The following is a 15,516-nucleotide window of genomic DNA, read 5'->3' as shown; positions in this document are numbered from 1 at the left end:
GTTATTGTAAACTGCACTTGTAACAACCCGAGATCAGAGAGAGTTTAACTGCGCTCTTGTCTTCTGTATTATCGTGAAAAATATTCGCCATGCTCGCGGACGCGAGAATGGAACAATCCGGTGTAAGGTTTCCAGATGTGAGTGTCCGCGAGGGCGCGAGATACGGCCGATCGACCGATTGAGGATTAAAAAGCCAAAAGGTAAAACGTGCGGATAACCGGTGCGGATAACTTCGCGGACTTAACAACTCGCGGAGCCCCGTCGGTTCGTTTCGCGCTTTATCGTCACTTGTCGATGTCTTTATACCCTTCGTTAAGCACGTTCCGATTTTCACCTTCTCCATTCGACGATCATCTCGGCCGTTTCCTGTGAGAACCCCGGCCTCGTTGCGGCCTCGAGATATGGAGCTTGGCGACTACGTTTCTCTCGCCTCGTTCCCCCTCTAATTTACGCGAACTTGAGTTAATATCGTAGTCCTCGGGAATGTATTGAGCGCGCAGATCGCCAACTACCTACGCACGTTCGTTGAGTTCTAGAACTGCTCGTGGCCTGTTGTAATATTCCACGACGTTGTCTTCACGATGCACGTTGCTAAACCCGCATACGTCAAAATCATTACGAAAATTTGCCAAGTTATATAGGATATTCTTAAATAATTAAGATATCGATGATTGTTGGTAATACGGCATTATACACTCGCTCCTGACGAGGCAAAACTTAAAAGTTGCTTCCCAATCTTTCGCAGCAGCGTGTGGGGCTTCACCACCTTAGAATCTAATAGTGACAGATCGATCGCGCAGGATCGATCATAACGGGTGCGCCCTCGGGAAGATCACGCGGCCCGCCCTTACATATACCGGTGGCCCTTTTGTCATCTCCTCCGTTATAGTCTCGGAAGAGCCTTGGAAGAGAGAAAGAGAGAGAGAGAAAGACAGGGCGAATCCGCATAGTCCACGGGGTGATTCGTCACGGGCGTGAGCTAACGACGACGACGTTCCATCCTAATCACGTCATCGACGTCCGCGACGCTCGATTTTTTCTCTCCCATATCGAGATACTATCTTAGCGTTATACGTTGTTACCGCATACCGTCGCGTCCTCGCTCGCGGGAGCCTTCGTCGATCGGTTATATCGGACTGTCACGCTACCGGACAACATCGGCCTGATTGTGCTGACAGAGGTATAGGGACGCGGCGGAATTGTTCAAAGTCAGAAATCCAAGCTCCTTGTCAAAGGATACGTGGTTCTTTTTCGATAACGAGCGCAATGTACGTAGCTACGTGAAAGGTATTAATTAAAACGGGGAAATAACGCGTGATTATCAAACAACGTATATGAGACACGTATCTTTTACACGCCGGGAAAAGAAGGATCTAAGGTGAAACGGATATCTACGCGATAACATTCTATTGACTCATCTGGGAGATTTATGAAGTTCGTCACGGAATTTATCGCGTGCTCGGAAAAAAAGTGCAAGAAATGTTAGCGGAGACGTCGTGAGCGAGCGCTTGAAAAATATATTGCGCTAGCGGACGAGGACGGAGTGAAAGGAAGAGTTAGCCGCGAGTTAGTTCGAGCCACATCTGTCATATCGTTGGTATTTTGAAATGCTTCTCGCAAACTGTAAGGATTGTCTCCCTCTCTCTCTCTCCCTCTGTCTCTTTTTTCTCTCCCTCCCTTTCTCTCCGTGAATGTTTTTCCGTTACGTAAGAGCGTGGTGGTTACACGACAATGAGAATCCGCCTCGCTCTTCCGACCTCGAGAGAGTAGCGACGACAACGACGGAGAGGCTGCGGCGAATTTCTCTTGCGCACCGTGCGAATAATTACATGAAATATCGATTTTCGACAGGCGGCGGAGCGTGTTCGGGTCCTTCTCCGCTTTGTCCACCACGCTTTCAGGAGCGCTGGATAAACGCATTCGAGTGCTTGAGAGAGCGAGGTCGTTTCGGCGAAGGAGAAAGAGAGGGAGAGAGAGAGAGAGAGAGAGAAGAGAAGAAGGAAGATCAGGTAGAGGATAGTCGGCAGCCCGGACTGACCAGCGGGTGCTCCGGATCCGACTGGACCGGTTTTGCCTTGGATTCCCTAGGAGTTCTAGCCTTCGGGAGTCTGCAAGACTGGCTCTCGGCTTTCTGGGATTCTCTCACTGGTCACCACCGGTTACCGGTCACTACGCGGCGCAGAACACTAGGGCAGGCACTCGTCGCTCTCTCAGACTCTTCTCTTCTCTCCCTATCTCTCTTTCTTTCCTGATTTCTTTTTTTTTTACCTCTCTTCTCCTCTCCTGCGCTTTCGTTCGCCGGGAAGGAAGTTTCACGCCGTATCGCCGCTGGACGGTTCCAACCGTGCTAGATTTCAACGTATCATTTATCATCGGACGAGGGCGGCGGCCGGCTTGCACGCGCTCCTGATGACTTGATACCAAAGACAACAGTCTCGTCGCGACATCGATACACCGGCCTTCCATCTCATCCGTGTGGACCGAGCTAATTCGAGATTTTCTAAATGAAGACGTGTCAGAGAATGTGAGATTAATTTGAGATGTGTGATTAGGATTTGCCGAGACGTCGTATCTTGGCTTTCGACCTTCCTTAAGTTTGCACTAGATTCTTAATTAATAATTGATATTAAGAATTTAGATTGGAATTAATAATTTATGATTGGAGTTATATATATATGAATCGATGACTCTCGAGCACTTCCCACCGGAAGAAGGATCTCCGTTGCGATCTCACGTTAACTAGGGATCGCGCTCTTCATCCTCGTTTCGAGATGTTTCGTCGAGGTGTTGTCAAAATCCAGTTTAGGAATCGAGTTCAGCCTCCTGAAACGGTCCTGAATGACCGTTATAGGTGACGACGGTGGAGATCTTCGTTCCGGAAAGGTGGACTGGCCAGCCAGTTGCGTCGCGGTTTTGTCTACTTCGCAATACGCGTGAAAAGAGGTTGGTTGTTGAGAAAAAGGGTTGCACGCAGGCTTTACTTGGCAGGCGGTCTTCTACATCATTGTGGGAACGTCCCGATGATGGATTTGGTCATTAATTAAGTCGGTTAAGTGGGAACCTCCTGGCTCATTTTTTACTCGCGTTCAAGGTATACGAACTACTTGATATGCGATATTTATCCTTGTCGTTTATTTATTATTTAACCACGCAGCGATGAAATTTAGGGCTTCTAGCTGCTTATTTACTCTTTTAAATCTTGATACGTTGGATTAATTAACACGTTTAGTACCGCATGAATTATCCGGCCGCGACAATAACATAAGGGGATTATGCATACCTAATTTCTTTTTTCGTGCGATCACGCGGCAAGTCACGCAAAATTTATGCACCATTGAACGTGTTGAATTATATAATTATTCCTAACGTAATAAATCTCCCATACGTGCAATAATTTATAACTGCTGATTTATTCGCATTAATTTCGAGGGACTATAACTTTAATTCCCCGTTTTTTGCGTTAACAACTTTATTTACGTAATCTGCACGAGATCACGTACCCAGAATTAAAATGCAGAAAAATGAGAGAGAGAAAGAGATTACAAGACCTCCTCTCGCCCCGACGTATTCAAATCTTGGTAAAGACAACGAAACTTGACAAAATAATTTTTTTAGAAAAATTATATAGGTAAAAAAGCAGAAGGAGATACCTATATCAATACACATTTATAATTGTTCGTATAGTCCAAGAAATTATTCAGGGACCAGGAGCTCGGCACATGTTCCTGCAGAAAGGATCGAGTTGTATAGGTCAAACCTCACTAAGTCATCGAGAATTGTGCTACCTGCATGCTAACACATTTTTTTGCGTTTGCGTGCCCGCCGCGCCAGCGCGCGTGGACGACAGGTGATACGCGTGACGCCCGCACGAGGATTTCGGGAAATCGTGTACACATAGGAGGGGTGCCCGTGGAGTGGAACGTCGGGATTATCGTCGCTGTCTGGCGCTTTAGAGGTGCCATTAGCCACGGCACGTCACGCCGGTGGTAAAAGAGCGCGGCTGATGAATAGCGCGCGATGATCGCCGCTCGCGTCGCATCGGTTTCGAAGAGGGTAAAGTCTACTCGACCGCGGTGCCACCGCGCACATTCATTATGCCCACTCTTTTACGAAATGAAACCGGACGCACGCACGACGTTTCCGTAATGGCATTTACGTAATCACCGTGACGAATTTCTTTCGGAAAGATATCATTTCTCTCGACCTGCGATCAGATCAGGATGATTCACTCGAATTGTTAAGATTCGGAAATCTCCATGCGTCTTCGTCTAGGAATTTTAAAAACTTAAATTATTATAATTTTAATACGATTTGCATCGAGATATTACTTTGATCAAATTCGCGCGGTCGATATTACACGAACGTCAACGAGGGCACTCGTGAACTTCGAGGCTTAATTAGCGGGAGGGTAACAAACGGCGATTACGTCCATTTATTTATGCGACTCCAATCAAGAACGGCGTGTCGGCCACGACACTTCGGTGTCGTTAAACTCGCGACGGTCGGCTATCAAAACGACGAGTATAAACAAAGCACTGAATCAGAAATCGATATATAAAACGAGGCTCTACGGACGAGAGCCGGGCATCGAACGGCCTGTCGGTGATTAATAGTAAACGCGCCGCGGCCTTTTTTTTCTCGTCTAATTTATTCGCCCCCGCCAAATCACATTTTTCCGTGTGCACGCCTTAATAACCGTTTAATGTTGTGCTAATGACGGCTCTTTGCCGAGAGACTAATGATTTTGATCGTCCTGCGCTAACGACAGCGTCATCGGCATTCAACAGTAACAGGGCCGCCGCGCGCTGTGCAGCCGCACACGTCGATTACGTTGAAGATGAAGATTTATGTAAAAATATTCCACCGCTGAATCGTGCTAATAGTACGGACTCACTATTTCATTATAAAAACGGTAACTGACTCGTCTCAGGCTAGTCTCTTCTAATTCATCGCCCATGCGATTATACTTGATAATGATACGATTAATATAATAGTAATGATTATATACTGTTTAAAAACGGTTAGATAATATATATAATCGGCATATATTGGTAGCGCCGAGTCAGCTGACGGTCATTAAAGCAAATGTGTAGCAATAATGCTCGTTACGCTTATTTAACATCGCATTTGTACCTTTCGTTTTGGTGAGAGATTGTCGCGGTTTGATTCGCGATTTGCATTCGCGATTTTCGTGATTTTAGCGCGGAGGAAGAGAGAAATTGCCACCTGTGTTTGAGATTTGTTTAACAAAAATACGATTTTGTTATACATTCTCAATAACTTTTTCAATTATAAGTTCAGAGTAAATTTTTGTTCGATTATTCGTCTACGGTGTGTGTGAAAACAACCGTTCAAATTACTTTACCTCTGATTGTACTTTTACCGGGCCACTTTCAATGCACGTATCGAAATTTGCGTACCAATACGCAATGATTTGCGTGTCGGGGAACGCGCGGCGAGGTGATCGTGGACAACAGGGCCTCGTTTCTTCAAAACGCAAAAAATTAGCGTCGCCTCTGGGCAGAGAAGGAGGGAATCGAGGTAAAAGGAAAAAAAGAGGAGATACTGCCCGAGACGCGGCCGATGCATCCACAACAATGATAATTGCAAGTTGTTCCTTTCATGGCACCGCGCACGATTACCCGAAAATAAGCGTTTGTAATGGCATATCTTCTTTCCTCGCTCCCGTTGCTATTCGGCGAGAGTCTTTCTTCACCGCTGCTCTTCCGCCTTTCGTCCTTCGGGCACCGGGACGAGAAGCCACTGGCTATCTCTCGGCGATCGCGCGAGAGTCGCTTCATATTTTGTTATAGCACGCTCCAAGATTCATATTTATTTGATCGTCGTAATCGTTACAACGGCATAACAGGTTCGTTAACATTTTTCAGCGATCGAAGTACAGGCTCTGATTCTTCATCATTAAGCATATTTATTATGTATACGGCACATAGATAGTTATTCTCTACATAAATTAGAAAATCAATTTACGCGATATACGGTAACATGCAGAATAGATTACAACATAATTTTTTTTTAAAAGATAATTTTCGAGAATAATAGTTTAATAGCGATTTATATTAAAAAAACATATATATATTTCACCGAGCAGCAAGCTATATTGAATTACAAAGGAGTTTTGCATCTGCCTGTATATATCCGCGGATTCCATCTCGTGGGCCCTACAGTGTAACAAGCGAACGCGCACATAATGATATTAATCAGGGCGGTGTGTTCGGCTTCCTTAAAATTGCCGGCAGGCTCAATTTCTCACTTAAAATCTAATTAGAGCTTGCCGGAGCTCGAGCTGCCGTAGGCCGACCGACGGGATTTAAGGGGGCGTGAGGGGGAACGGAACCGAGAGGGGTCCCGTTCCCCTTCCTCGGCACAAGTGGGCCGCGAATTTGACCTCGGAATAAAGACGGATCCCAACCTAAGGCCCTACTTTGCGAAATTGCAGTTTCCTGCCCTCGGATCGCCGATCGTCCCGCGGACCCATTTTCGGATACACCAAACTCGATGATCGGCTCACCAGCCTGGCCGCCGCTTCTGCCGCCGCCACCGCCGCCGCCGCCGCTCTGCCGGACTTAGTCGGGGCCCCCGAAGAACCATCCAGCCGTCAAGGATCGGTCGTCAGGACTTTCGGGACGTCCAGGATGAGTCGTCCGTCGATCGCGCGCAGTCAGGACACTCGGGCGGGCCTAAATATCGTCGGATTTGAGGTGAGACATTTTATTATCATACTGCGAGAATCCTTACCATTAAAATGTAAGATTGTTGGATTGGAGAAAGTCAGGAATGCCACATAATACCGAGACACAATATACCAATCAAAATTTTGAATGTTACAATGAAAAATGAAGAAAATAGGGGAGACCGGGGCTCGTTGGCACAAGAGGCAAGTTGGCAATGCGTTCCGTTTATGTATTTATAGCGAAAGAAACAATGGAAAAGTTATCACAAAAATATCTCTTATATGACGTAGGTACTTTTCCCAAAGTTTTATTTTAATCAGACAAGTATTACAATAGAAAAAGAGAAAACTCTGATTCAAGAGGTGGCAAGTAAATTTTCGAGCGTTTCTCAAAATATCATATTAATGTTCTTCAGCTTGAGAAGTAAATCAAAGTAACGTATCATTAGTTAAAAGAAAAGTTTCTGTTACTATACGACATGTTATTTTGACTAACAACAGTAATTTATCGTAATAAAATGACTGAAATAAAACGTATGTAGGGATGAGGTATGTTGGCTCATATCAAGACACGCTTAGCTTGACTGTTGCCGCGCGCGTGAGACTTGTTTGAACATGTGATTTGCTACCTACAATGCTGGATAGAAGCTAGATATATTTTTATGATGAAGAAAGCTACATCTAAAATAGTCTACTATCGGGGCAAGTTGGCTACAATGCAGCATGTTGGTATTTCACTTATTACAAAGAAACTATACAGTATACAGAAGCGTTCCTAGCATGAAAATGTAGAGAAAGGTTCTCTCTATCATATTAGTACTGTTTAATCATAATAATTAGTTTTATAAAAACTCAAATGTCGAAATTGTGAAAACGGTGCCAACGAGCCCCGGTCTTCCCTACTAGTTATTTTATAGCTATCTCGACATGTTTTTTTTTTTATTATCTTTGTTCTTCTGTTGGATTAAAAAAAAAGTTATTCGGCTTTACGTTGAGGATTATCGCGATATTTGATTGATGGATCGTCTGCAAATATTTAATAGTCTGCGTGAGAGTTTTTTAGCGACGCGATAAAATATGTTTGCATTCCGATCGACAGGCTGGTGTCACTCGTTTTCAGAATACATTGACGTTTGATGCATAATTATATGCGTCGGACGCTAAATCGCGAGGGTCGCGCATATCGGGGATGCATACACGACGATAAAAAATGCAAACGAGAGAGAGAGAGAGAGAGAGAGAGAGAGAGAGAGAGAGAGGGTGACAGAAGCAAAAAAGACGGCCAATCGTTAGCAAGGTACAAATTTCGCCATTTGCCGCAATAAACCTTCGAAACCGCTTGTAACTCCTTCTTATGGGAGGCATGAGTAATCGCCTTGTTAGCCCTTATGGCCTATAGCCCTCATGCTCGCTCCCTCTTCCGCGGGAGGGACAACAACAGCAACAACAACTGCGAACGGACCGATATGGGAGAAATAAAAAAAGAAAGAGGGAAGGTGAGAGAAAGAGAGGGAGAGATAGGGAAATAGAGGAGGAGAGGAGGAGAAACGATAGGAGCACCAAACACATGCGATATATGTACCCTATCGACAACGGGTGTATATATGTGTATAACGGGTGAAGCGAAGACACTGTCGATGTAAAAGGGAAGAGCATGAATAGAACGGTGGAAAAAAGAAAAAGAGAGAAAGAAAGTCGCGTAGCAAGCAGAGAACAGGAAAAAAAATCATGGAGGACGACAGATAGAGAAAGAGGGCTATAAGGGGCGGATAAGATACAAGCGGATAAGAGAACAGCGGATCTTGAATATATTCCCCTGGTGCCGCTGCGCGGCGTACTATTCTTCCATTTTCCACGTTAAAATCGAACTAGAATCGACGCTCGCATCTACGCTCGTATCTCTCGCGTTTCGCGTCGCTCGTTTTCCACGCGCTCCTTAATTAATGGCACATTAATAGAAGTAATAATCTCAATGAGAGAGCCGAGAGAGATGCAAAACGCGCACGCACATGATACTCAATGTAATATTTGAGCATGTGTTTACGCATGCTCTCTTTCTTAATGGCAGATTTTTATTTGATAAATTCGAGTTGCACTATTTAATGATAATGTACATGTATGATATTTAACGATTGGGAATAAATCTAAATGAGATTTTATTGGTAAACGGTAGGAGATATCGATATGACGGCAGTCAAGGATGTTTTGATAAAAAAAAAAAATAAATAAAAATGGAAAATAAATTAAAAAAAAAAGGGATTTTATTCTCAATTGCATGTATTATACTTGTCATCTTGCTGTTATCTCGCATTTATCATCGTATGAAATATTCGAATAAATGCGTAGCATTTATTATCATATTACTGATTGCACCTGGATTATATCAAATCAAGGACTTCTTACACCGAGAGTGACCCATATATGTCCAGTAGCCTTTTTAATTAACGCTCAATAATGTTAATGTGTGCGCATGTGAATCGTGGTACGCGTTAATTTCCATTCGATAATTATCGTAATAATTCGTCTCCTCCGCGATTAGCGGCAATTGCATTATACGCACTGCAACTCGAAGATTATGATGTGCAACGTCATGAGATAGTCTCAAATAATAAAAAATTAATTTTAATTAATAATAAACCTCTTACGCAACAGTTTTTTTACGAGTTGAAGTTTCCCACTATATTGTCCGCAATTACGGTACATATAGAAAAATTATTGTTCTGTTTAAAAAAAAATCTTCGCAGCTCCGGTAAGGAAAGAGAAGATCGTACTTGCGTTCACATCTAGTTGTCCGATTAAATAGTAACCTTTTTTAGACGCAATTCGATGCACGGGCATTATTTTTGTCGGGGAGGTATAAGAAGATCGTGCCGTGTCATGTTTCTTTGCAGCGCGAGGAATTTCGCCGGAAACGAGTTGTCCGTCCGTCGTGCGCGCACGGCGCCCTCGGGATTCCTTTTTCCTCGTAATTCTCACGGGACCTCCAGCTTCGCGATACACGCACGCACGTACACACGCGCACATGCGCGCGAGGAAGTCGCGTGGCCCCATATCTTAGGAAAAAGCCAAGGGGGGTCCGGCCGAAGGACAGCGAATGGGGACTAACACTGTTTTATCGTGTAGCCAATTAATAACGTTTCTCCAGGGTTCCTCCACCTTCTCTCTCTCCACCGCCGCCGAGCAGCCTCCTCCGCGAAGAAGAGATCTCGCTTTAGATATCCACCGACTCTCCCGTCGGACCCCCCGAAGACGACATCTCGGGGTCCCGTAACTGCTCGATCTCGCGCGCTTTTTTATTTGCGTGCCTCCCCCGCGTCGTGCCGCGGGACAGTAATGAGCTAAAGCGTCACCGTTGCAGAAATATTCGCGATTCCATGTACCAAAGCACGCGCCAATTCGCCGCGAAAATAATTGAGCGCCGGCCATACTCGAGCCACCTCCGTAATAAGAGCATTTGCCTTTGTGTTTTAGCTTACAGAGTTGTCTCGCATCGTCCTCCTGCAAGCAATCGTTCCAGAATCCAGTCCCAGCCAGGCATCGTGTCAGTGTGTGGAAATACATAATTATATAGAATTACGGTATAAGTTGTGTTAAATCAATGTTAATCGCTGTAGCGAAGTGGGGTATTATAATAAATACATTATTTTATGTATATTTGCCGTCTCGCTTTCTTCCGAGAAATCATCCACGTTCCAAGCACTTAAAAATACGAATGGATACAAGTTCTGATGATTGGACGAATCGTATGTCGATTCAGATTTCTAATGTCAATCGGATTGCCAAATTAACAAAGTCCAAAAGTAACTCAGAAAAAATGTCAATGTCGTGACAAAATTACTTCACCGCTGCGATCCAAGGATAAAGTCTCATTCGAATCATCGAATCACCGTTTAATTAGTCGTCCGAAGTCGTTCGGAATTCGGCGCTGGACTTACGCGTCCCGTGAAAAATTTGTCGAACACGTTTAATTCCTCTTCCTCTCCTTTCCGCGCGGTAAACGGATCGTGTTACGATTACGAGGCACGGTCGTAATCGCTTTTAAAGGCACTTTCGGAGCTTACGGCCCAAACTTTTCCTCGGCTACAAAGAAGCTCAGCTTTTTTCCACGGTCGTTCACCGGGTGCACCGGGGAGGGAGGAGTGGCTCGTAAAGAGCGCCTGCAATAGCCCGGCATCTGCGATGCGCAATTAACGAAAGGGTTTTCGCCTTCACCCCGACCACCACCGTTCTCCACCTCCTCCTCCTTCTCCCTCCCGCACGGCAGCTTAAAGGCCAGCCGCCACACCCGCTGACAAGACGTTTGATTTATAACGAGCTTTTACTTTTTAATTCCGACGCAAGTGTCACCGCGTTTTTTCTTCTCCTCCCGAGCTGCCGGGAACCCGTTGCGTCGCGAACGCGTTACGAGACAGCCTGTAATTTATGCACGGTCTTGTTCAGGCTTCGGCTTCGCGTAATAGTGCTGGACGTCAGTGTCGAAATTAATCGTAGATGAAAATCTCAGCTGCTATCCGTCGAATCGTAAAATTAATACGTCGTATTATTCGCAGACAGAGAATACGTCAATTCCTTAGAGAATTGGTATTTTCATCACAATTTTTATCTCAACCGTGGGCATATACAGCTTAATATGAAAGGTCAAACTAATCTAAGCTCTAATTAAATTTCCAACAATGACATGAAAATATGTATTTAAATTTCCTGACGTATCAATAATACAAAAATCTACTTACTTATTTCGAGATAAGAGAGAACTTATCGCAGGGTATCGCGGTTTGCCGCAAGTTGCAGAAATAATCGACTGCGCCGCTTTTCAAGCAACTTTTCAGTGAGTATCAGCTTTGTAGCTTTAATTGTCAAAAGATAACACCGAAGGTAGGCGAAAGGCGGACGGGGGAATGAGGGAAAGAAAGAGACCAGAGATCGTGTCGCGAAAGTTTGAAGCTCTCGGTGGGTTCGCACTTAACTCGGGATTTGGGACTCGAGGGGTACTTTAACCCTCGGGATGGGTTATGAAATGACTTTATGGCAGATCAGAGGCTTGCTGTAGATTGCATAAGGGGGGTCCAGGAGTGCCCGCGCGTACGGGGGTACGCGCGTTCGGCTCTCGCCGACAAGTCCGAGCTGGGAGAGGACGATCTCTACGGTATGACAACGAGGAGCCAGGCCCGAGAGAATTCCGCAAATGGAATCCTGATTACGAATAACGCCATCCTGCGACCTTTCGAAATCTCTCCGAACGTGCCATTCATGAATCGCCGGCCCAAGTCCGTAAGTAAAAATGTTTTATTGCATATTGTAGATGTGAAATTGAAGATAGTTTCTTGTGTGAGTAATTAAAGAAAAATATAACGTCGCGATCAGGGGTGATTGTGGACCGCGCGCAGGATATTTTGCAACACTTGGTCTAAAAATAAAGCAAGATCATCCGCTTGAGCGCCTTTTTTATAGTCTTAAGAGAGCTGACTGGACGCGCGCGCGCAGTCGGGCTTGTAATCGTGGTACGTTCAACATCAAATGTCTGACTTTGCGCGATTATGCGTGATACATTGTTCGTTCATTGCATTTTGAGACTATAGTATACAGATAATATCGTCATCGTCTCAACGAAAACAAAAAAAAATTAATTTAAAAGATATAGAAAATGCTTCCATGTTAATAAAATCATTATGTTTTATTTATTTTCTTTATCTTATTTATTTCCGTTTTACATATAAACTGTTACGAGATATGGACGTTATTATACCAATTCTGCATTTACTGAGAAGTGATTAAAGTGGTTGCAATGAGGCAAGTGGTTTGAATATGCAGGACAATGCCTGCTTTAGTTTAAATTATAGTTGAAGTTACTAATGTTCTTTTAAAATTTACTAAATTATAAATGTCTAAAAAAAATTGATCAAGTACAAGCTATTACAGTAATAATTACAGTAATCTGATATAAAAGGATTTAATTTAGATTTCTGCGGTGGTTTTATAATTTTAAATTTGCATACACGTACAGCGGCTCAGGTTATTTCATTATTAAACGCAGTTTCCGTACGTTTCACGGTGTAATCGATCGATTACGTCGCATCGCGCGTCAGTCTTCTTTTCCCTTAAAAAAAAAAAAAACGAAATATACGCGTCGCCCTCGGAATTTTCGTACCGTCTCTATTTGCGTGACGGCAGATACGCGGCAGATAGCTCAGGTTTGAGCACCTCTTTGTAATTTTACGTTGCCGTGGGGTGGCTAAAGCTGACGCAGTGGGGTAGATGGTCGGTGGTATGCCCAGTAGCCAATTCCCGGCTTTGGGCTCGACTCGGCGGGTCCATTCATCGCCGTGCATTACGTGACCGGTTTACCAATCCAGCCCTTCCTGCACCACCGCCGCCACCGCCGCCGCCGCCGCCACCGCCGCCGCCGCTGCCACCATCGCTACCATCACCACCACCAACGCGTCCAACGCCTGGTCTATATACCTCTTTTCCGTTACGAGAGCTGGCACGGAAGGGCCGTCGGGTACGTACCTGTGTGTACGTGTATCTGCCAAACAACCCCCAGAGTCATATCGACCGGCTGGAATGGTTCGAACTCCCTTCGCGATTCCGAAATTCTCTCGTAAACGATTTTCCAAGGTTTGATTCCGCTGTCCGTTCCGTTAAAAACGACGTTCGGCACCGACGCCGACTTCTCTCGTCTTGTCGCGCCGGGATATCCTTTATTTGCATCGCGTATATGGAAAGGTCGGAAAGATCGCATTCGCGATTCGAATCACGCGTGACCACGTGAATTTTTATATGTCGTCGGTGCCCAGTGATGATCGCTCCGTTTGCTCGTCGGCAAAAAAATAAATTACTTATTTATTTAATTTTTTTTCAAATTTATATATATATATATATATATATATATATATACGTGTAAGTTCAGCAATCATATAATAATCGCTTCGAATAGAGACCTATAATTTCGGACGCTGAGCTCGCGCTTAGGTAGGACGGACTCGCCGCAGACAAATCGACTGGCCGTCGCAAAAAGGACAACGCCGACGGGCAGGCGCGCGCGCGCGCATGGCCTTAAAGTAATTATTCCGTCTATAAAACGGCCCGGCACGAATTTCCGTGACGAATTGCCCGCGATATCCAGCGCGAGCAAACGAAACGCCCACGAAGAAGAGGCCGGCTGAATCCGCGCGCGAGAGGAGCGACTTTCGAGAGGCAAGTCTTCACGGGAGGGCGTCACGTCTCTGGGTCTCTGATGACGACGGCACGTTCGACTTGCGAGCCTTGGACGAGCGCGACCTGGCAAAGGGGGCGGGAAAGAGAGGGGGGAGGAGAGGAGAAGGTTCACCTCGATCAGCTCGGTTTCTACACGATGATGACATGTTAATGTATGGACGCGTAGTACATAAGCGTGTCTGGAAGGAGGTACCGGGAGGAGGGCGAGCAACGCTGGTGCCAAGCCACGAGCCAAAGCAGGCAGCCTCCTCCCCGTCCTCCGTCGAGTCCTCCGCCGAGCCCCGCGACACCCCTTTCGTGGCGGATGGATTTCTTTCGGTTCAAGACGAACGGGCCCAGGTTCCCGACCGTCGTCCCGAGTCATTGTCGCCCTGCCTTCTTCATCTGCATACAATGCTGTGGAGACATCCGCGCGGCACACTGAACCGTCCCCCCTCCTCCTCGCTCTTCCCTTCCTGTTGAACTGACTCCCGCTCTCCCCCCTCATCCCCTCCCCCCGACGTATCATCATCGGGATGTCGTTAATGCGACCGCCCGTCGAAATTATCGAAGGAGAAACTGAGATCCATCATGGGCATGGCGAACCAGCTCGAGAGACCGGATTTTGGATTAAATATGACGTCTAAATTAATCCAGCGGATTTTCGAAACGATGAGTGTCGCAAGAACAGCCGAAGAATTCGTACTGCTAGAGGAGTGGCTTAATAAATAGGGAACGTCTACCATTTCTTCGATCTCCTTCTTATAATTCTTGGAAATGGTTAAAATATATAATACTGTGACGAAAATATAACGCAATTTTCATGTCTAACGTTATTGACGTTATCGACCGCAGGCTGCGATTTCAGCCAGAGGGGAAGAACTCGATTAAGAATCTGACGCGGGGATCATAACTATTAGTCGCACTCCCATTCGAACTAAATAGAGGCAACAGTTGCGGTTTATGAAATTAAATCGCCGCTGACTTCTGGAACGAGGGTTAGCCTAGCCAATACTACCTATAATGTTCCAGCACACTTTATATTTAAAAAAAATCTATTCTTCTTTATAAAGTATATCTTTTGTATATAATATATTATTTTATAGATTATTATTTTATAGATAATATATATTTTGTAATATTTTTTTCAAGGAAATTATTGATCTAAAAAATAAAAATAAATTTAAACGTAAGAAACAGCGTTTAAAGATGATATAGAAAAACTTTGTAGAGACTGATGTTTATCCACTTTGCAAAACCTATTTTAATAAAGATTCAAGTTATACATAGAGTAGATCATTCTCACATCTCCATCGCGTTGCTCCGATGTCTTACTCGGAGTGAAATAATGCGAAAGTTTTTAACGACGAGATGGTGAGAAAGAGGGGGGGGATCAAAATACTCCCCGCATTTGTCAGAAAGGCAGGATTTATTTTTGGAGGGTCCTGTAGAGCGACACTCGGCTACGATGTATAATATCCAGCCTGAGCGCAGCCACTTTTATCTCTTCTATTAACCCCCGCGAGGTAATTAAATTAAATGATCCACGGTCCCTCTCGATCATCCGGCTCGTAAGTGCCTATTTATTCCGACACCCTTCGATGAGAATGAAAGCTTCTATGGACACG

The 15,516-nt window shown here is 44.9% G+C and overlaps 1 protein-coding gene across 1 annotated transcript in view; it reads left to right on the top strand.

Annotated features, from left to right (window-relative positions):
* The window catches only part of Vvl (ventral veins lacking), a 45,165-nt gene extending 34,822 nt beyond the window's left edge, over nt 1-10,343 (top strand). The window contains exons 2-3 of the mRNA XM_077407616.1: nt 6,458-6,719; nt 10,163-10,343. The gene's annotated coding sequence lies outside the window, so the exon portion shown is untranslated. The remainder of the gene's footprint in view (nt 1-6,457; nt 6,720-10,162) is intronic.
* The last annotated feature ends 5,173 nt before the right edge of the window (nt 10,344-15,516 follow it).

The sequence above is a fragment of the Temnothorax americanus genome, unplaced genomic scaffold, assembly GCF_048541705.1.
Source record: "Temnothorax americanus isolate GAGA-0224 unplaced genomic scaffold, ASM4854170v1 Scaffold23, whole genome shotgun sequence".
NCBI classification, from domain to species: domain Eukaryota; kingdom Metazoa; phylum Arthropoda; class Insecta; order Hymenoptera; family Formicidae; genus Temnothorax; species Temnothorax americanus.
This window is presented reverse-complemented; position numbering and strand designations above follow the sequence as displayed.